Source organism: Tyto alba, unplaced genomic scaffold (assembly GCF_018691265.1).
Source record: "Tyto alba isolate M040663 unplaced genomic scaffold, T.alba_DEE_v4.0 Super-Scaffold_27, whole genome shotgun sequence".
NCBI lineage: Eukaryota > Metazoa > Chordata > Aves > Strigiformes > Tytonidae > Tyto > Tyto alba.
In genome coordinates this window covers 6,400,521-6,424,028 of record NW_024881301.1, presented here as the reverse complement: position 1 = coordinate 6,424,028, position 23,508 = coordinate 6,400,521, and the positions used below count along the sequence as shown (strand labels likewise).

The 23,508-nt window shown below is 42.9% G+C and overlaps 1 protein-coding gene across 1 annotated transcript in view; it reads right to left on the bottom strand.

Annotated features, from left to right (window-relative positions):
• KCTD1 (potassium channel tetramerization domain containing 1) overlaps positions 1-20,393 on the bottom strand; it is a 104,188-nt gene extending 83,795 nt beyond the window's left edge. Inside the window, exon 1 of the mRNA XM_033001122.2 lies at positions 20,325-20,393. The gene's annotated coding sequence lies outside the window, so the exon portion shown is untranslated. The remainder of the gene's footprint in view (positions 1-20,324) is intronic.
• Positions 20,394-23,508: the final 3,115 nt, after the last annotated feature.

Here is a 23,508-nt window from a genome sequence, read left to right as displayed (position 1 = left end):
CCTTTTTCAGAAACCCCAAAGGGGTACAAAATCTGCTACTTTCTCTTTGTTCATTCCAATTAAAAACAATTGTGGAGAAATTTATCTTAGGCCCCTTCTCCTGCTTTTCCTCCTCTGATGCCACTTTTAGCAGTCGAGTCTCATGCTGGTAAAGCTGACTGATAAACATCCTTGGCCTGGCATTATTCTTTCTGCTCCTTTTCTTCTACAAGAAACTCCTTAGTTTTTCCCCTCTCCCTTGTGCATCTCACCCAGGTAACAGAAATGCTGCATATCAGTTCCAGCTTGGACAATGTTTCCTCTTCTCATCTGTCCTCCACTGTCTCCAAACCACTTTCTTCTTTCTCCCATAACATCTCCTTCACTGCATATGAAGGAAAAGGTGGGACAGAAAATACACTGAGCTGATATGCAAACCTACCTTGAACATCTCTTCTATTATCTCCTCCTTCTGCTTTATCTCTTCTCCTTTGCAATCCCTTGAAAATTGTCAGGAAAAATCTGGATGCCCGTCAGCTTCAAAGCAGAAGAGAAATACCCCTTCCACTCTGAGCTGTGATTATATCTCAGGATGGATGACTTCCCACACTTCTCTGGGAGAATCCCTGGCTGCTCTGTTGTTCCTATTGGGGCACACAAACAGCTGAGCAGACAGTGATAATGTCTGTAGGAAAGACAGAGATTCTCTCCACTCTTTCTCCAAGTTCTTCCATTTTTGTATAACCCTGCCTGACTCCTCAGAAGGTTCCAACCCCTCACCTCGACACACGGCGCAAAACGAGCGTGATGCTCTACTCAAGGTGGCACCAAGCACTGCAGCCACCTGCCAGTACTCATCTCCCTAGCCATGCGTAAGGGAATCTCCATGCTTTCAGCCACATCTCCTTGCAAGTTTTTGGGTACAACTGTTCCCAGTCCATGACAATATCAAGTATTTATGATCACAAGATGTTCCCAAACAAAGCATGAAAAAAGAGAAAAAGCCTTGATTACTTTTTAAACAGCGTATTTGTGAGTATTCACTTAACTTCGGGTTTTGAGTTTTCAGATTGCGTTTGTTTTCAAGTCCTGTTCTGTCTTCCTCTTCTCCCACTGCCCTATCCATTCACCTTCCATCCCAAATGTAAAGGCTAAGGATGATTGTTTCTCCCTTTGAAATCCGAGAATCTCTTCATTCCTGGTTATGAGGCACTGGGAAATATACTGGGAGGTGAGGGAAAAGTCTTGGCAACTCAAGAAAGAATGCAATAAACCAGTCATTTCCTTTCAAAGCATTAAACTCCACACCCTAGAGTTAGTGGTCTTTATGACAGCCTAGTCAAATAGAAAAAGACTCAGAAAAGCAGAGGAGAAAGGTCCTATGTTTCCAAACTGATGCATGGATAAAGTGCCAAATGATTGCATTTGCTTCATTTGTCACAAACTGGGTTAACTTTGAGCTTGAAGGAGAGAGAATAGAAGGTTTTTAAGTACTGCTTCTGGGCCTGGCATCAACACTTCTGTTGCCATAATGAGTCAGACATCAGAGGCAATATATACGAACGGATACAGGCCAATGCCTAGGCAAATAGAAGCGAGAAACAAGGACTGACAAATAAGTGCATGTGGCAGGGAAGAAGGACTCTATCCCCACAAACATTTTGAAATGATAACCTCAATTTCCTGCAGTTCAGCAAATAAAGTCACTTCAAAACAAAACCGATGAAAAAAACCCTCTAGAATTCTGTGCAAGGTTAATTTGCCAGAAGCAGATCTTGTTCTCTAAATTGCCATTTGCCATGTATCAAAGCCACAGTCTCCAAATGATCTTGCACATTTCCCATCAGGCAAGCACACACATGATTAAGAACATTTGAGCAGTCATCCTTAGAACTGTGAAAAAGATAAATCCTTAAATGAAGGGAAATTAGTCTTCTCAGCCATAGAAAGCATGGCCTCAGATGCTCCTTCCCCTTGCCATCTACCAGCGCTCCTGAAGGGCTGTTGAATGACTGGGGATAGATAACTGGCTCTGGGGTCAGACTACGGGATGGAAAGTGCATCAATGGAAAACATTTGAAACTTTGATTTGCACCTTTACTTGTGGGCTTCACTGGGAACTCGGAGCAGACTGGAGACATGTATTTGGCAGATCTCAGTTACCTCAGCTGTCAATTAACTCCCTGATTTGCTCTCTTCTGCCTTTTACTTTCACTGTTTTTTCTTTTTCCTGTTTATTTTCAGACCATCCCTTCTTTTTTGCCCCCTCTTTCAGCTTGTATCACCATGACCTGTAGAATTTATATGCATCGCCTGGTGCTCTTCTTCCTTACTTTTCCTTATTGTCTCCAACACTTCGTCAAACATAATAGTCACAGATAAAATATTTATTACAAGAAATTATAGGAATCTTCTAATCAACTAGTACAAAATGGCCAACCACAGAACTCTAAAAGACCTTCCAAGTCTGTTCCATTCTCTGTTACTAAGTCTCCTTTACCATTTCAGACTTGTCTATTTTTGACAGTTTTACCAATGTGACTGATTAATGCAAGAGTTTTTATTTTTTTTTTGACCAATTGTACTGTTAGAGCCTCATCACCATTATCACAGCTGCATTGCTGTGAAGATGACCTACACAAGCCACCTTTTTGTTGAGAACAGTACCGCACAAGTGCTGTACAGCTACAACTTGGCATCAATTCTTTGATTTTGGACATACCATGGAGACTGCCTTCCATCTTAGGAATTAGAGTGACACACTACAAACTTTTGTCTTACAAATTGTGTGACATAAAAAACCTCTACTAAAGCACATAGGATTCAATAACTATGTTTAAAAACCCCTGGTACCTTAATTCCCACAGTGTTAGATAGCACTAACATGATACAAGCCAAAATGGTGAGGTCACTGCTCCAACAGGAACACAGTAATGAGGTCCAATATCCACAAAGAATTTGCATTCACATAGTATTGTTCTGGAGTCAGTTAATGATTAACAAGCATTAACTCCTGTGCCTTATGGACATAATATCAGGGTTTCTCTAAAATGCAGGGATACACAGATATACTGTAGGGATTTTGAAACAGATTATATTCTTTAAAACTACATAGTGGTAAAAAAACAAAAATCTTACAGAATATTAAAAATGTGTATAATTCATGACTTTCCTGCCAAGGACCAGCCATTATTTCACATATGGTACCTTGGTATTTCAGGTCATGACTGTCTTATGTGATCCCACCTGCATACCGCCAATAAGGAGAACATGATAAGGCAGCAGGAACCTGATTAAGCTTTGATCTGAGGATGGATCCTGACTCTCTTACGTTGCTGAAAGTTTGTGGGCATCAAAGAGAATCTAGTAAGTTTGCTCAGCAAACTAAGGGTGTGACATTAATGTAAGTCACCCAACACTGGAGTCTTCCATACAGCCACATCTACAATAAAACTGTTTCCCTGCTAGTTAGATTAAAGCCAGCATGGCTATGCTTCTTCTCCTACTGCCACATTTTCTCTTGCACTTAATGATCTAATCACATCCTCCTTTTTCTACAGGGCCTTTGCCTCAATCAGTGCCCAGGATGGATGGGACTCATTGAATAGGCATCTGTAGTCAGACAGTTTGTCTGCAGATTTGCCTGGAGCTGACGATACATCCTTTGATTCTATCCTTGGCTCTGCCACAAAGTTCCTATGTTAATATACTGGACCAGTAACTTAAACCAAACCAAAGTGGGCACCAAGAGCCTCTTTTTTTATGCTGTGGGCACCTGACTCAAATCACTTGAGATCCCGTTTGTGAAATAGCTAAGCACTCATTGCATGCAACTGGTGCAGAATGCTACAAAAAAACGCTAAATATTCTGAAAAAGGTGGACACTCAACAGCTCAAATTTAAAATTAGTAGACAGTTTTAGCCACAATCTCCCTGGAATTCCTTTCCTGTATGCAAAATACTTCTTCCAGCATGGGGACAGCGTGCCAGTTACAAGTATGTCTTTGGGAAATGGTGTTTTTGAGGTTTCAAATCTCCATTAGGACAAAAAACAAACCACTCACACAGTCCTTGAGGGGAGGACCTCTCATACAGCTTCCAGGTGTTCAGGTTGTCCTATGTAGTTGCTCAAGTCAGCAGATTTTGGCATTTCTAGGTCATTTGTACACTCAGTTTAACTGAGAAACTTTTCCCCATCAGGATTTCATCAAAACTGAAAAATTCCAGTAAGAAGCTTCAGTTTCAGTAGAACTTTTCTTGACAGACAACTGCTTTGTACATGCTTCCTCTCTGGACTGCTGAGACTATGGCAGGACTCTCTGGGAAGAGTGCAACAGTCCCGCTGTACAAGTTTATGTTTCCAAAGGTTGTGATGCTCTCAGTGCAGTCAAACTAGGCTTGCAAAAGCACCTCTTTCACCTGAACTCTGCTGTCCCAACCACGGATGCTCCCCAGCTCCATGGGAGCTCACCTGGCTCAGGTCATTGTGCTGTGCTACAGACACGGAGGGTGACCAGTCTCCTTAGAAAGCCCAGTAATGCTGGGCCACCTATCAAATCTGCAAGGCCTTCAGATTTGCTCAGAAGGGTACGCTGCTTCAGACTTAAAAGTAGTCAGTTGGTACAACATTATATAAACCATTTGAATGAAGCTGCCACCTATGTAAATGTCAAAGCTTTTTACCTTTGCACATACATATGTCCCTGTCCACACTACATCTGAATCTCTTCATCTTTCAGGAACAGACAATCTCTCAGAAGAGAGATCACCTGTCCTTCAAGACCAAAGTCCAAGGGTGGCAAGGAGCACCTTGAGTGGCTCTATTTACTAGGCACTACAAAAGCAGGTGTAAGCAAAGCTGTTCCAAGGAGAGAAGACAGTCATCCCATCCCTCTTGGACTCCAGCCAGGTATTTCTATATCCTTTTTCAGCAAAGCTTCCCACCCTTGGAAGACGATAAAATTTAGTCAAGAGTATTAAAAGACATGGAAAGATTTCAGGAGGTTGTGGCAGCAACTGCAGGCTTTGCTATCCGGGTTCTGTGCACATCACTTCTAACAGGGATCAGTGCAATCTGGCATTTAAATAATGTTACCGTGGGAGCGGTTCTTTTCTGCAGCGTGCTACAGTTTCTTGTGCAGTGTCAAATTTGGTATCATTTTGACATCTGGTCTGTGGCGCTCATCCATCTGTTGTAACTGAGTAGGTGTTGGGTGGGGTTGGCAGGAGAGGCTTGTTTAAGTGTTTGTTTTCATCCTGTAGAGGAACTGCAGAACCAGCTCAGTAATTAAATACTCTTTTTTTTTTTTTTTTAAAAAAAAAAAAAAAAAAAAAAGAATTATGCACTAATATTCTAAAGAAATGGTTAATAATGCAGCTGGTGCTTCTCACTGCTAAAACGCCGAGACTTTGTTCCCATTTCTCCTTGGTTTCATGTTGTTTTAGGAAGCCTTCCCCATTGGGCTGGCACTCTGGTTTCTATTCCTGAGTCAGCCAAATGCCTCCTGGCTGAATTTGGATAGGTCACTCCATCTTCTGTGCAGCAGTTTCCCTCTCCGCAAAATGCATCCAAAGTTAAACACCTCTTTTGTTGTAAACTTTGAAATCTGCTGATAAAAAATGCAACGGAAGAGGTGGCCATTATAATTACTATCATTATCTTGCTTTGTGGTTATTCTATTCAAATAATCATAATTTTAAATTAACCTTTGGTGTCATCCACTCGTAGCAAAAGAGAGGTTCTCCTGAGCACAGTGGAAACACGTCCACAGCTTCTGCAGCTGCCTCTCCAGGTAAATCTGTGTCCTTTGGGAACTTGTTACTCTCATTTCATTCAGAATAGAGAACAAAAGCACTTCTCTCTGTTTAACCGTCTACCCATAACCTTTCATAAATGCATGGTGTACCAAGCAACCCTTTCCTCCTCCTCCATGTGTGACTAGGAAATGCTCCACCTGCTCAGTCTTAACTTCTGGACAGACCCCGGTATTCATTTCTTTGCCTTAGGACAGTGACTCCTGCTGTTCTGTTTGCCAGTCTAGCAGGACACAGTCACACTTTCTACCCAGCAATCAGTTCTGCCCTGCTCTGTGATCAGTTTACAGACTGAAGAAGTTATTGATAGTACTTATTAATGCCCTCAGCAGAACATTTGTTTGCAAATGTAACAGATATCAAAAGAGACAAGGGAATTCCCTATGCATAGCTAAATATAGCAGGTTTTGCCCAGTGTGCCTAATCCTGTGAGGTTTTGACCACCTCCACATAAACCCTGGCACAGAAAGGGATGCTCAGATCAGCTTGCAGATTGCTGTTTTGTGGCTGGCAGACATGAATGCCAAATTCGTTAATACGCAGAATATATTTAAAGATGTGCACCCACCTATGGAGATTACACAATCTGCCCTTGAGAACAGAAGAGAAACCTGTGATCTGGCTGTTCTCTTTCCTTCCTTCTCCTTCTCATGTACACGTGGCAGTAGGTGTTACGCTAGGATTCTCTGTAAAAGAGTTTGTGGGAAGTTCATCACATATTGAATGCTTCGTATTTTCTGGTGGCCCCTGTAACGTCTGGCATCTCGGCACTCTCACAGGTTAGTGACTTTGCACCTAAGATTATCTGTCCTGTCAGACAAAACCAGAAGTCAAATACTGGGCTTTCAAATGAGGTTTCTTATAAAACACTCTGTCGGAGCAAGAACAGAAGCATCCACTGGGGGCGCTGATTAAAAAGGACAAAATGTGACCTTCCTTCTTTTTTTTTAGCTAAATAATAAAAAAAAAAAAAAATCAGTGTTGGCAATATCATCCTGAAATCACCTAAATTTTACCTATACTCTCATTCTTTACTGCCAGGGAAAAGTGGAGGAATTAAATTGATTTTATTTGTAAATCAGGTTAGGCAGTGAGGTTTTATATTATTATTTCTTAGCTTGCACACCAAAGCATATATTGTATGTTGGAACAAAATTAATCTTCCATTTCTCCACTGTGATTTGTGTCATAATAAACTTTTAGTTTCTTCTCTAAATTATTTCCCTCTCTGTAATTTCTTCTGGTGACACTCAGACCCTGAAGTGCCACTAGCCGCAAAATTACAAATAGGAGTATTTTGAACTCTAGTCATTCATAAGAAATTCATAATCCTGACATTCCACAAATATTGTATTTGCTGTGAGATGAAAGGAGCTTATTCTGTGCTTTAATCATGTCCTATTCATTTCCACAAACTAGAATTTCTCCTTATGCAAGTATCTTTCCATTTCTTTCTTGCCGACCCCAGGACTGACAAAATTTCAAATAACCTGTACTAAACTGAACACTTTTCGCTAGTAATTTTGCAGCAGAACATGACCACTGCAGGACTAAGGGAATGAAAGTACACAAGAACAGTGAAAGGAACCTTTGAATTACAAAATTTAGTAATTTTTATGGACAAAAAGTGTGAAGGGACCAGTACAGTTCTCCTTAAAAATGGATCACAGCTTTGTTGTAGGGCACTAAGTCCAGTCTTCGCACAGCCTTCTCTCCTGTCTTTCTCCCAAGGACCAGCCTGGGTGAACCTCGCTGTGCCAGCCCGTGCTGACCCAAATGGTATTTGCTGTCAGTAATGTCCTGCACTGGGGAGTTTCCATTTGGTATCAAAACATAATTCCACTTAGCAGCTTTAGACTTGCTGGCTTTACGTTTTATTGTGCTTCTGATCTTTGTGAGAGCATTGCCATGGCTCTTTCAGTTTGCAAAGATAGGGAAACACACGTGGAAATAGGCAGGAGTGGTGCTGCATCCAGTTCAGGGCAGAAATTTAGAAAAGATGAGTCTTCCAGGAAGAATACCAGTTTATTTGTTACAAACTAACACTGTCACACAAACCTTTTCCTAATATCATGAAAGAGTAAAATGAAACATAATTTCTCAGCTGTATTTGTTATATTGTCTACCTTCACCCTGTTCTCAGTCTTCTCTCTAAACAAACCTGCTCTCCCACAGCCAGGCGGTGACCTTCCACGCCTCCGTGTTTTTTGTGCGGTTTGGGTCCCTTCTGTGTTTACACTCACTTTGGTACAACAGGATGACCAAACCACTTCACTCAGGTCTGAGGCCCCCTCCTTGCAGGCCAGGCTTTGTACCCCCGGGTCCTGGGCAGCCCCCCCAGCACAGGGCGAGGAGCCTGGCTGCGTTAGGGGAGCCCCCTCTCGCTGCCCTCCGGGTCCCGGGGCTGCTTGGAGCCTCCGCAGCTCTGCCTTCAGCAGCCGCGCACCGCAGCCTGCCCCTTCCACTGCTGCTCTGCTCCCACGTGACACATAAAATAAGGCTTTAAGAGTTTTTTCATAACCTGAGAGCGTATGCAGAGAACTCAGAATATTTCTTCTCACATTTCTCACTTCCTGTGTTGGCAAATAAACAAAATTAATGTCATCTTCCTCTCCACATAACTGTATTTGGGTCCGCAAATTTTGCAGTCTTGTCTCGCCCTGGATGACCAAGGGGGCAGACAATTTTGACAATGTTGCTACCTCCAAATGTCCCAGCTTATATTTCTGATAATTCATCAAAGTTTTAAATACCACCCCTAGGGTCTATCTGTGGGTATTCTACTTCCTTCCTCGCTAACCTTTCGCTCTTTGTTCCTTCAACACTTTTGTTAAACAGATGCTAGGGCAGAATTTTGCATCTCACCTCATGACTGCTAGATTTTCTTAACAGCTAGATTTTCTTGTGAGAAAAGTTATCAAAGACTTTCTGAAATTTCCTCTAAAATTTATATGAAATGATTCTGCATAATCCATGGCTTCACTGAGATACTTCAAGGTATTTTTAGGAAGTTTAAAAAGGCATGCTTTTCTGTTACTGTGTCAGCCATGCTTAGCATTAAGTTCATGTGCAGGTTTTATAACTCACTAACTTATATTTCAACCTTTCTTTCTTTTTCATGTGGCTGAGATGATCTTGATTTTAAAATAAAATACATGCCATGTTCCATTAATTTGGTACAGCAGAATAGTCTCTTTTTAAGGGAAACTTGCATGATTTTGTTAAGATCGATCAGCCTTGATTGATGCCATCTGCTCTGGGAGGTTGGTTACTTTAGCGTGTCAATCCTGCAGTTTCTCTTCTGATACCTCAATGTTTGACAGGCCCCCATCTTTAGTAATTAAATAAAATATGTAGAGAGTGAATGTATTTCCAATCAGTAAGGATTGATGGGAGGGTATAATGTAGTCTCTGCAATACCCTTGTCATTTTTAATTGCCCCTTTGATCCAGCAAATCCACTAATTCTCTGTTAGACATTTATATTTCTCATTTGTTTGAAGAAATATGTCTGTTTGCACTTGAAATTTCCTCTCAGTCCTCCAGTTTCCCATCTTTCATTTTTCCTTGCCACTTTACATTCCTTTCTTTTGGGTTAGCCAGGGCTAGATTTCCTTTTCCTGAAGGTTACCTGTTTGGTTCATCATACTGTGTTTGTTTTTTCTTGCCTTCCTGCTTCCTTTTTGGTTTCGGGGTATGCATACCTTCTGTGATGCAATTATGGTATGCTTAAGTAGTTCCATGTTGAGGCTAAGGATTGTAATGTCTTCACTTCTCACTCTTTTCCTTCTCTGTACCTCTTTCCAACCCTCTCCAAATCCAAGAAATTTAAAGGATTATATTTTAATTACAGTGCAGTTTAATTGTTAGCTAGCTCTTAGATTTCTATCTCCACCCTAGGAGGCTTTGTATGATGCTTTGTGTTTTACTGGGGTGGGAGGTATTTGCATTAGGTTCTTTATTTAAGACTGGCCCAGACCCAAGTCTCTATGCTTCTAGATACTGCATGAAATGCAGCTGTGACACAAACAAGCGGCAAATGCAATTTCAAATAAAGGTCCTGCCAAGGCACTTTGAAGGGAAATGACAAATTCAGACTGGTCAGACCATTTGATGCTGCAGCATACTTCAGTACGTTCAAGTGCACTAGTAGGGTTTTCAAAAAAAGCTGGATGTGTTATGAGGCTGGCACTCTCCAGGAAGGGAGGGCTTGCTTTGCTTTTTTGCACCATGATCCAGTTTAACCATGTTTGCTAAAGAAGAAACTAGGAGAAGAGTAAGAAAAATCCTAGTTTAAAACCAAGAGACACACGTTCTGTTTCAGCATCTCCCTCCCATAGTAGGACAAACTGCTTTAACCAGTTTCAAAAACCATGCACAGCTCTAGAACCTAGAGGAAGTATAGAGGCATTTAAAGGAAAATGCCAAGAGCACCGAGAAGGGGAAATGAGAGGATCAGGGAGGAAAGAAGTGACATCTTGCCTTCTGATCACACACTGAAAACAGGAGTATGATCTGTACAGGAGGTGAAAAGGGAGAAAAGAAGGAAAGGGTCAGGCAAGGCTCTGAATACCAACAAATGGTTTGCATATAGAGGTTGGCCATAAACAGCACCAAACCACTGGACTGCAAAGCTGCAACCAAATCCACACAGGCCCAACTTAGAGCAGGGGACCTGGGAGTGTTTCTGATCTGGATGCCTGATCCAGTCCCATCCCAGCTCTGCTCTGGGCAAGAACTTGCCTCCCTCCCCTGCGAGGCGGCGGGGCAGCCAGGTGGGAGCTGTGCACCCCCCAAACCATGTCCCCGGTTTGGAGGTCTCGGGAGCACAGCAGGCGCGAGTGCCACTGCACACAGCGGAGGTCACTTCAGAAAGAGTGTCATCGACTTTGGCACAGTGGTATGGCGTCTATTTGGCCGTGGTTAACTGAAGGCAACAGGAAAAGTGTCCTTCCCGATGTAAGTGCAGGACTGAGACCTGAATGGGAGAGAAAGAAGCAATCTCCAGTTTTATATCAAGTTCTCTGTGGCCTTGGCAGTAAGGCCACATTATGTTCACTTGACTTCGACTTTAAAAGGAGATGTATAAAAGAAGAATAGCACCAACATATTTTTAGGGCACAGAAAATTAAAAAAAATATATATATTTTGAAACTGACCCTTGGCAGCCTGCTTAAAAGAGCTTGAAACTATCTGAACTACACAAGAAAAAAAAAAAAAAAAAAAGGAAAGAAAAACATGCCCATGAGGGCTGAAAAATCACTTCAGTAATAGATGACTTTTAACTTTACATCAGAAAATGTTTGGCAGGCATAATTTTAAAGTGTTAGGGAAATGCGTGTGATAACTGCTTGGGTGAAAGAGCAAATGTAGTCCACAGTGAGATTTATCAAATGTTCACGTAAGCAATCAGAATCTGGCAGGGCCAGCTGCCCGTGGAGAGGGGCAAGGAGGATCAGAGCTCTAAACTTTGAAAATTTAATGAAGCCCATTGATTTCTCACAGGAAATTTTTCTTTGAGCATGTTCATGTGTTGTGGGAATGCTAGTGAGCAGAAGGCTCTGACAAAATGCCAGCTATGAGGCATAAGGGAAACAAAGCCCTCCAAGCCCCACCAAAGGCCAAACCATTCTTTTCCTCTTTTAAAGCTGCAAAGACTCTTGATGCACCAACCCCCTGAGCATCCTTATGTGTTATCCTTAATCACACAAACAGGCCTAATGACATGATTTGGCTTATCAGGAGAGTCCTGTAGGATTGACCCCTTTTCAAAGAGACCAGAAGAGCACCAAACTTCCCAGGGCTTGCATGGGAATGTGTGTAAGGGCTTGAGCCAGCTTGAGCAGGCAGTGCCCTCTGGGGTATTCATGGGAGCAGTAGCTGACTATCTGCTTACAAAAAGAAAAAGTGACATCAAGGCAAAAAGAGGAGGTACAGAGCTAGGAAGATAACAAGCAGACAAAAAAAAAAAAAAAAAAAAAAAAAAAAAAAAAAACAAAACAACGCAGTTTAAACTAGAATTTAGTTATCCTGGGTTTATGCTACAAAATATCTAAGCAGCTTGCTTTTGCTATTCTGATGGAGTAGTATCCTATCAAAGAAGTGTATTCTTCTAGCACCTTTCGTGGCACAAGATGGTTTAAAAAAAGTAGGTTTTGTAGTTGAGAGACCTCAGAGATCTCCTCTCCCAGTGCTTGAGATGTGACCGTTTTGCAGCAAGCGATGACATCTGGGCACGCATTTGCTTGTGAGATCCCGTGGCGCGTGGGGCCGTGACAGCAGCACGCACCTGGCTGCAGAGTTGCACGATCCTGTCTGCCAGGAACGACGAGACACCAAATGACACACCAAGGCAATGAGGTGCCCCAGACCCGAAGAAGGCTTTTGGAGAGTGATAGAGTGCTAGAAATATGTAACAGCTAGGCCTAGCTGAAAACATCAGAGAAGGGAACCAGATGGGCACATTCCTTGTGAGAGTCTTGTCAGGTTGTGGATAATGAGTTCGTTCAGACTAGAGACAACCCAGCAATACCATTGTCTTGATCCCACATGTGGGAAGTATGAGTGGGAGTGAGGGGTACCCAGCGCCTCCTAGGAATGGGCCATGTCCTACATGTAAAAGGTCGGAATTTGATTCTGTTTTTCACTTTCAGCGGGACTCTGCTGACTTTCCAAGTCCCCAAGGATGCATGAAAGCCATGAGTCTGTTTGGCCCAAATCATTTGTAACTCATACTTTCCATATGAAGTTCACCATAAAATAACAAAGAGAAATTACTTAATTGAATTTGTTTGGAACCCAATATCAGAGGAGTGTAACAAATAGAAAACAGTCAAGAGCCATACAATCAAACAGTTAGGGAGAAGTTACAAATTTCAACACACATGCAGCTGCCTTGTGGAAAAACAACTGAAACTACTATATTTAATATGGCTGTGCTTCTATAATAATTTCCATCCAGGCGTGGAGAAACACTTAACATATTTCACTTGAAATTTTTCCATACCACTTCCTGGGACTAAAAGGCAAACTGTAGATCTCTGCTGCTGAGTGATTAGCCCAAGGTCATAGGACAGAAGATCTGGAGGCAGAACTTTGGACTCTCGGTGATGCACTTTAACCACAAGACCATCCTTCAGTCTCCTTCACGCTGGTGACTTTGGAACTAGCTTTAAAAGATCCAGTGAGATGCAATGATGGGAGTGCTAGATAGCTACAGTAGATAGCCAGAGGCAACAAAAATGATTAAGAGACATGTGGGGGTATTTTTAAACAAAAAGATTAAGACCAGAACTATTTCATTTAGAAAGGAAAACAGTAAAAGATGATCGAATTGAGGTGTATAAAATAATGAATGGTGTGAAGGAAAAATCAGATGCCCTTCATAAAACAAGAGGGCACCTAATGGAATTTAAAAAGGCATTAGCTTATAAATGGATAAGGATATCACACTCCAGCTTATCTCCGAGCAACCCGTGGAACTCTCAGTTGCAGGACATTGATGTAAATAGTTCAAGAAAATTAAGGAAAATAAGGAAAGATTGTATGTAGCCAGTAATAAATACAGATTTTTGAGCTAAAGAAAATACTTCAAAGCTACAGTTTGAAGCTGAAAAGCTACTGGTCCCCAGTGCTGACCATCAATCTCTCCCAGGACATTGTAACTAAACTTCTAGGTGAGTCTTGGCTTATTTAGAAAGCAGTACACCTTGGGGAGACCGGCATCAGTATTTTAGTTAGAGACCCCCATTTCATTACTTCCCCTGGGTCTGGGCAACCAGGATACTCCTACCTCCCTCTCTCGATGGCCGTGTGACTGTGCTGATGGGCCTGCACTCCCTTTGCAAGATGTGACATGCACAGCACCTTTTGCATCTAATGCCGCCACCAGGTTCAGTTCACACAAGGAAATAAAGCTGTTTTTATTTCATAAGAGCACTTTGCCTTAACTTTGAGCTACTTTAACAGCCCTTGGATACTTTGGTTTCCAACAGTTATTTGTATGTTCTCAACGCCTGCCACTCCTCTCCTCTTCCTCCTGCTCCTCTGGCAACACTGATAGCAGCAACTAGTATTAATTACTCATTGAATACCTGCAGTGCTCTGCTCCAGCAGAACAGACAGTCCTTCCCCAACAGGATTTCTAAGCTGGCTATACAACTAAACTAGTGCACAGAAAGTTTGCCAGCTGACTGGATGATGAAGAGGATGTTTTTAAGTTAATGCATGTAAGAAGGTGAGGAAAAGAGAAAAGGACCCTTTGTTCATGTTTCTTTGCTCAATCTCTCCTCTCCTTGTTATGGAATATGATGAAAATAAAGTGAATGCCACTAAATAAATCAGAGGAAAACCCTAAGAATTAAAGGTCTAACTGGGAAAAAATTAAGAACTATACAAAGAGAAACAGTTTTTCAGCTGGAACTGAGAAGAAATAAAGGATCTGATCTAGAGACCAAATTAGAAATTCCTCCTGCTGACAAACGCTTATGCAAAATTTTCACTGATCATAAAAACAGATCTTGACTGAGGATTTTTTTCTGTGAAAAATTAAGGTAATTTTTTTTCATTTTTCTGTCAGATGGTCTTTTTCAAATTTCTATCTAATGAAAATTAAAAATAAATAGTGGTTTTCAGGTACGAGAAAGGTCTGGTTGCAGTTTTGGAAAAGAATCTCAAAGTGCATTTTTGTTAGATTTTTAAAAATATATATAAAAATTTATTTTTTCTTAAAAAAAAAACTAAAGCTCTTCTCCACTGACAGTCATGTTGATGAAAAACTTACCCAACTGTAGCCTGTTAGGACTGTGCAGGTAAGGTCACTGAGGTAAAGGGTCGGTAGAGCTTTTTTTGTAAGTATTCTCCAAGTAGCCCAGGTTTTAAAGACGTGCCCAAAGCAGGGTATTACCAAATTCAAGGTCTCCTTTTCAACGCTGAATCTTCCAGATAATGTATCAGAAAGTGTTCTTGGAAACTACTGCCTAAACAGGGCCAGTTTATATCCACATTTATTGTCATTTAGCTTGAACAGTTACTTCTCTTCCCACTGGGATTCACTTACCCGTGTGATTTATAGGGAATAGTCATATCACTTTCCAGACTACACTTTACTAACACAGACATTCAAGCCTCTAACCTCCTTTCACAAGACAGACACTCCATTCCCTGATCACCCTTCTAGCCGCCGTTCCAGCTTAAGTTCACCTTTCTCAAAGATGGATGCTCAGAGCTGCACTCTGTGCTCTAGATCAAGTTGCACCTGTGCCTTACACAAAAGTATTAACATTTCCCCGGGTCTGCTGGAAATACCTTGCCTGAGACAACCTCCCATCATTTCTGCCTGACCAAATGAAAATGTAGCTTCACAGTTCTTCCCTGAGAGCTAAAAATTATGACAGGTGAGGTCTAGCAAAACCTACTACAGCAGTAGGCGACAGCTTTGTCCCCGCACCAGCTGCCTCTGATAGAGGCAACCACAATCACAGAGTCAGGAGCGGGGTGCACATGTCTGAGCCCACATACGACCAGTTACAGTCCCTCATGTTAGCTGTCCTGCAAATCATCCTGAATTATGCCAGTGAAAATAAAGGAAACCCCATAGATGCCTATACTGAACCTGAGGTTTGAGGCAGAACTGAGTCATAAATGCTGGCTGAGGGGGAATGACCGTGATTGTAAAGATCTTGTTTGAGAATCAGAAGCAGAAAGAGCCATCAGCCTGGGTGAGACAGAACTCATTTCCCTATCATCTTGGGGCAATCCTGCCATGCAGTGTTACTTTCTGTTTTTTTTTTTTTTTTTTAAAGCCTGCTCCTTATTCATGAGTGTGTTGGGCAAGGAAAGCCAGTTGAGTAAATGCCACTAAATAATTTGTCAGGATGAGTTGTCCTTTGCCCCAGCAAGCACTTCTAAGGTTTGTATCCCTCACCTGAAGACTTCGGCTACATACAAACCACCTGCAAAGCCGCCTTTGCACTAACCTGCCAACCACATCAAGCCGGTAACTTCCATTGCCGGTGGGGTAGCCAGCCAGACGAAGAGCTATCAGGAAAAGGTTACCATCAGGTGAGCCATTCAGTTTATAAACATGGGCTTACAACAACTGAACATGCAACAGCATCAACTTTGGTTCAGTTGGATATGGGATATTGTTTATTTGATTTCTGGATCAAAAGCAGGATTAAAATACACATTAGGGAACCCAAGATTATTACAACTACAACACACATCATCAATAAGGAATGTGCTAATGGCTTTCATGTACATTCAGAAATTTTTTAAAGGTGTTACCAGCTTGGAAGAGAGTAATTACTCCCTCCTACCACCTATAGACATTCTTTAAATGTGTGTGTGTATATATATGTATTCAACTTAGTTTACCAGAGAAGTAGCAAAAGAAGAGATACCTCTGCCTGCATAAGTAGTAAAGGTGGATAAAATAAAAATGAAGATGTGCATTTTCTATTTTTCTTCTTAAAACTGAAAAAAAAAAAAAAAGAAATTGTATTCTGTGGAAAGTAGGACAACAGAAATCTGTATTTTAACACAGAAAGGCAAATTAATTCTTTGTGAAACAACACAGAAGTCAATGGCAATGTACCAGAGATGAATTTTACCCAGGCTGTAAAAAGAAAACATAAGTGCAACACAGACCAACAGAAGAGATTCCATTTAAAGCAAGAATTATGTTTCTGTCAGAAAAAAACAACAACTAACTAAATTTGTTTCCTGGAAGGAGATCCAACTTGGCTCCGCTGCAGGAGTGCAAAAGGATCCAAAATAAGTAACAGCAGGCATCTCCGCTAAAATTTGCTTCTGATCGACATTATTTTCCCTCTGGTACCAGAGAAGAGTTGAACACATATTGCAAGCAAGGCACGGGAGTTCGTTGCACAGAACATGAGAAAGGGGGGGCTAAGGCTCTGGCATTTAAAACTCAGCTCAGCCGGGGAGCCAGTACATGGTCTTAAACAAACCACAGACGCTCTTTAGGGCTAAATCCCACCTACATGCTTTCTATTTCAGACATAGAAGCTCAAACTGAGGGGGTAGGAATAGTTGTAATTAGACCCATGTTCTATGTCTGCTTCCCCACACATTAAGATGTGGGGTCAGACCCTCACTACGGGGGTGTTAGCAACACCAAGGGACTAGCAGCTCCCTGAAGTATCAGCATCTTACTCAATCCAGCTGATGACTACTTGCAAGAAAGCAGGAACTTTACATTATGCTTCAGTGGTGGCAGTTTATGTATACCAGCACATATTAATAAATGAACAGTAAAGCACCGTAATCACAATCTGTGCATCTGTGTCTGTTTTATGTTATCCTGAAAATGTTTCTAAAGTAGTTGGAATAGAGAAAGCAGAAATTATCATTCCTTCCCAGCTGGGCTCATGTGAAATGCTGTCTGACTGTGACTGGCAGATTTGATATTTTGTTAATTGTGAGAGACCCCACTTTGAATAATGTACTCACATTTGTTATGATCAGCGAATATTTCCTTTCACATCGCATTTTCTCCATATATAAACTTATCATAATTCAATAGAGACCCTATGGGAGAAAGTCTTCTACATGCAGCCTTTTCTAGGCAGGGGAAAGGCTGGCTTTTTTGTATATGACGGTCATGCAATTTTTCATTTCTGCCTGAGCACGATCCACAATGAACAGAAGTCTTCCTCATGCAAAATCATCTGTTCTCAGGTTGTTCTGACATAAAACTGAAGGCTTCACTCAGAGACACCTAGTAAGAAGTGCTTCTTGTAAACCAGTAATAAAAGCTGCACTAGACATGAGGAAATTGTTCATTAAAAAAACAATACCAAAAACCAACTAGGGAACTACGCTGATGTCACAGATTAAACTATAAGGGGGGGGGGGGGGGGGGGGCGGGAACCAAAAGCCAACATAGTCCTAAAAGTTTCACAATAATTTGTGTTTTAAAAATTAGATGTACACCAAATATTACCCCCAATAACTTCCATCTAGAGTTCAAAATGGAATTTAGATGAAGGCAGTGTTTCTAAGAGACAGAGCAGCACCTAAGGTCCAAATCTGACTTAAATCCAGAAGAATTCCACGGAAATCAATGGTTACAGCAGTGCAAATCAGCAAGAGATCTAAATCTGTCCTAGCTGATTCCAGATCTATCTTTTATTTGCTATATGGCTTTAGGCAAGTCAGTGACCTTCTTTTTATTTCTCAGTTTCTCCATCCGTAAAATGGTGATAATACTGCTTGTAATACATGAAGATTGGGGGAACCAGTTAGTTCCCTAACATGGTCAGTATATGAAAATTGCTGGGGATCAATCATTTTTAGTGGCCTCCATCACCTTGATTGACTTTCTAATATTAATACTCGGCTTTTTGCTCGCTTGAATATTTCTCTTTCAACAACCATGAGCCATACCCTGGAATCCTCATTCAAGTTTCATGCTGTTTACTTCCATGGCAGGATTCACACAATAAAAGCAAGTATGAAATTTGGAACTTGACCCCAACAACAACAAACTGCAAGGATATTTCAAACAGAACTCATAAATCACTGCAAGAAATGAAACCCGTTTGCATTCGTTTTTTAGAGCGCATAGGAATGTTGTGTGCTCACTGACCCACTGATGCCCAAACAAATAGGGCGCAAACAAAAACGTCGCAAATCCTTCATCACCCTTATTCGAATAAGGTACGCCGCGCTGGTATTTGCAGAAATAGGCAATGTTGTTCAAAAGATTAAAAGGGGTGTGTGTGTGTGGGGGGGGGGGGGGGGGGGGGAAACAAAAAAACAAACAAACAAAAAACACAGCAGAACAACCCAACCTGAAAACACCCCAACTAAGGCGTCTGACAGCTCAGAGAGGGACCTCTAGTGTGTGCTAGAACATTTTGTGTTGTGCTTCGGGCGTAATTAATACACCAAAATCACCGCAGTCATTGTGAATAGGCGAGGGGAAGTTTCCCCAAGCGCCTCCGACCTGCGGGCCCGAGCATCCTCGCACGGCCGCTGCTGAACCCAACCGGCACCACTTAAACTTCCCATTTTTTTTTTTTTTTGTTGCTGTTGTTGTTTCGTGGTTGGTTTTGTTTTTTTTTTTCCTTCCCTTCCCCTCTCTCCGGACTCGGCGTGCGTAAGGCACCAACTTCCTCGGCTCGGCCCGGAGTTTCCCCGCTCCGCCCGCCGCCCCCCGGCCCCGCCGAGCCGCCCCCGGGCCTCCAGGAACACGGAGAGCCGCGTTCCAGGCTCAGCCCTTCCACCGAGCCGGGAACGCAGAACAAAAACAACCACTCAGGCCGCCAGCCCCGGCTGCCCCCCGAGCGGTGCTCGGTGCGCAGCGGGCGGCCCGGCCCGGCCCCCTCCTCGGGAAGCGCCGGGGGTCTCTCGGCAGCCCCCGCCGCTGAGACGGGGGAAGCGTTTCGCCTTTTAATTCGCCCGGCAATCCGAGCGCGCTGGGCGCCCGCAGGGCACGCTCGAATAAACTTGTACCTCGCTGACTGGAAACAGGCAGCGAACCGCGTTTTTTATTTTTTTTTTTGGGGGGGGGGGGGGGGGGATGGTGGAGACGGTGGACGCGGCTCCCTCTCTTCCGGGACGGCATCGGACACCGGGGTGTGGGTGTGGGTGTGTGGGGGGGGGGGGGATGTGAGGGCGCAACCGCCGTCCCGCCGCCAACGGCCGCGGCGCCTCCGCCGCCTCAGCCCCCGCGGCCGCGGCCCCGCCGCCTCGCCTCGCCCCGCGGGCCGCGGCGGGAGGGGGGGAGAAGGGCCGGGCCGCGGGGCCGCGCTTCCTTCCGCCGCCCCGGCAACAAAGGGCGCCGCGGGGGGCCCGGCGGGGGCGCGCGGGGCGGGGGGGTGGGGAAGGTGCCTCCCGCTCGCTCCCCCTCACACACACACACACACACACACACACACACACACACACACAATGGCGGCCCCCTCCTGCAGCCCGGCGGAGAACAATGCCAGCCGCGCGCACACACACACACCCCCGCGCGAAAATACACACATTTAAATTCAATAAATTCCCACCACCGCCGCGCACACACCACCCGCTAAGTGTGTGTGTGTGTGTGTGTGTCGTCCCCCCCACCCCCCCGCCTTGCAGAGGCGGTGGGGAAAGGAGGAGCACCCCCCCCCCCCCCCCCCCCCCCCCCCGCTTCCCGCCCTCCTTCCCTCCCTCCCTCCCTCCCTCCCTCCCTCCCCGCCTCCCCGCGGCGCTGCGCGGGGGCGCGGGTTGCGCGGGGGAGCGCGGCGGGCGAGGCGGCCGCGCCGCGTCCCCGCGCGGGGTGCGAGCGCCCGGCACATGCGTGGAAGCGAGCGGCGCCCGAGCCCCGCCGCACCCGCCGCCAACGACAGCAGCGATCCCGAGCAGCCCTTACCTGGAACATCGGAGCCGCAAAAGTGTCCCTCTTTTTTTTTTTTTTTTTTTTTTTTTTTCCCCTCCCCCCACTCCTTTTTTTTTTTTTTTTTTTTTAATGTCACCCCTTCCCCCCCCCCCCCCCCCCCCCCCCCCCCTCTCCCCCCCTCCCCAACTCACACTTCCGATATTTCTCTCTCCCGGCAGCGGTCTGCTCTCCTCGCTACACCAGAGAGAAATGCAATAGCTTGGCTAAGGTAGACAGAGCAAAATACAGAGAATAGTTGCTCCAGGGCTTTGAAACCCCTCAAGGCAAGGATCAGGATACAATTAGCTCATGTCTCTACCTCCAGTCTGAATCAATCTCCGAAATAAAAGTTAAATTAAATTAACTGATCACACGGGCATAAAATTGATCTCCTTCGAAACGTGCATATAGATATATATATATAAATATATATCGCGCGTATTTTTTTTTTTTCGGATTTTTTTTGGTGGAAAAAACAGTCTCATTCCAGCCTCCAACTTGCTTTTTACTCTCCTCTTGCACAGAAAAGCTGATTTTAATCGTTGTGATTAGTTTTGATGTAACGTTTCCGCGGGCGATTTCTGCAAATGGATGGAGTGTTTCTTTGCCAGAAGAGGGAAAAGCAGCAGATGATGATAATTATAAGGATTGTTGGTTGTTTCTTTCTTTCTGTCTGTCTCTCTCTTTCTTTTTATTTGTATTTAGATCTGTCTCTTCACTTTCCCGAGTTGACCTGGCATTGCCATTGCACTGAGGTCGCACGACTTGTTGATTAGGATCACCTCCCGTTTTGATCGAGGGATATGTGATAATTTGGCAGTGGAGCAACACATTTTCTGTTCCCTTGGCTATATAACTTCCCAAATGACGTGTATAAAAATAAGCACATGGAGTCTGCTTTGCCCCAATCAAGTCTGAATCAATGCCTGGGGGTGATACACAAACTCATTTCAAATGTTCAACCATGCAGAATTGCAAAAAGATTGAGGGAGTTGCACTGCATTTTTTATTTTTTTTTTTTTTTTAGGCAGCAAAATTAAAATAAAACAAATCCATGTAAGCAAATCCAGGAATTTACCACTTAGTGAAATCTGTGAGCGATGTCATATGAACTTAACTTTCCTTCCCCAATTATCCAACTGAAATGGAGCCTTGCCTTTTTCCCTTTTCTTCAGCTGGGAGTTTGCAGCTCCCTTCTCCTGAAGAAAATGAAAAATTTGGATAACCGAATAATTTACAAATCATATTCTTGATCAGTGTTCCCTCATTCTACCATTCTTCACCTCCCACTACACTCTATATTGCTCTGTGCAAAGCTACTGCATATTGAAGCTGTATTAATTTTTTTGGTTTTGTTGTTAGAGTGGGCTCTTTTGTCATAAACCCATGGGTCACCTCCCATTAGTGTCACATCCTCGCAGTATACTTTTGTGAAACGGTATGTTTCTAAGCACTTCACAGTCCATTAATTCAGAGACTTTGCTGACATTTCTTACAAAAAAGACCAGGCTGTGAGGCCAAAACTGCCCAATAAAGCCCCTGAATGGAACCAGACATGTCCAGCAAATACCTACAATAAGCTTTTTATTATATGGGTTTGGTATTTTAAAGAAAGTAATGCAAAATATAACAATCACTTTTTTTTTTTTTTTTTTTTTTCTCCTAAGGCAATTCCTGCAGCCTAAGGAATGACTAATTCTCTTGCTTAAAAATACATCCTACCTAATACTTTCTTTTTGTCCTTCCTCTTGTCTTTAAATGATAAGCATAACAACGTGGTAGGACTTCTCACGTAGGAATCACGCCTTTGCGAATGCTTTGTCATTGCAATATAAGAAGCAAAAGTATCTTAGGTTAATTAACCAGGAATGGCTGACAGGAATTAGAAGGAAAAACTTTAAATAACCACACACTTGCATGCCCCAAGAAACGCTGAACTTGGTCACATCTTCAAATTTTATTTGTAATATTCCTCCAAAAGCTAGTAGCACACAAGTGGAAAAACTCCCCCTCAACCGCTTATGCCTTCTCCAGCTGGGTTTGTGTGGAATAGGGTCATTGCAACCTTTACTAATGTTATGCAGCTTTAGCAACAGTAATTTTGAAGTGTTTAAAGCTGGTTTAATAACTTAAAGATTCTCTTTGTTTGTCAATTAAAATGCAGTAAAGAAAACTTTCAGTTATCTATCCAGATGAAATGAACAGTTACAAGTTCAGTAGACCTGTGTCTTGACCTAACTTTATTTCTTACAGTGTGTCACCACAAAAATTTTCATGGTTCTTTGTATGTGACTGTTTTAAATGCTTCACTGCTCTTCCCTTTCTAATAAATACGTAAAGCAATGCCAGCAGCCTGGCACTCATTAGCGACCTGCATAATACAGGGAAAAAAAAAAAAATCAGTAAAGGAACAAATTTTAATTTCAGGCTTGCAAGTGGCGAAAGGTGAAGAAAAATAGCGATGTAGCATCCTTTAAAAATGTGAAAAATATCCTTGCGCCTGTTATTTTACCTGCAGCAAAGAGTTTATCAAATGATGTCAACACTAGATAGGAAAAGGTGTATTTTTTTAAGAAGTAAGAAAATTTATTTATTACCTCAGGAAGGCTCATTTGGTAAAATTTACATCTCCGAGTCAGAAAATCATGGGCTTAAGTCTCACATCACATTTGTGGGATAGGGCAAATGCCCACTGGAGCAAACCATTTTGGGTAGATATTGTTGCTTGTGTTTGTCCACTGTCATATCATGATGGGACTGCAGCCTGGTCCTTCCCTCTACACGGTGGTCAAAATTATAAATGCACATGAATAAAACGGAGGTATTCTCAAAGAAGTCGATGTTAACTGCTACACTGAAGTACTATCTGCATCTCTTTTCACATGCAAATTAAACATTTCCAGTACTTTCCCAGGAGAGGAGAGGAAAGACCCTGGCTTTGCTTATTCTTCCTTCTCACAGCTTTCAGTATCTGCAGCCCTCTTACCTTAACTCAGGCCTGAATTTACTACTGGTGTGGCCGTGCCCTGATCTAGGGATGAATTTTGTCATCGGGAGAGTTCACAAGAGATCAATAGAACCCATAAAGGCTGTCACATATGTCTAAATAAGTTAGCAAGGTTTACCTTTATTAACTGCTCGGAGGTAATTTGCATACAAAGGAAAAGAAATCAAACCAAATTCTATTCTGTTTTACTTGGAGTTATCTTTTTTTAAACAGGTTTACATAAAACTACATTGTGTTTGTGCATTATGAATATTTTACTGATGCTGAATAGCAACTTTAATGAGCTCAAACTGATCTCAATATCTGATTTCTGAATTTTTCCTCAAATC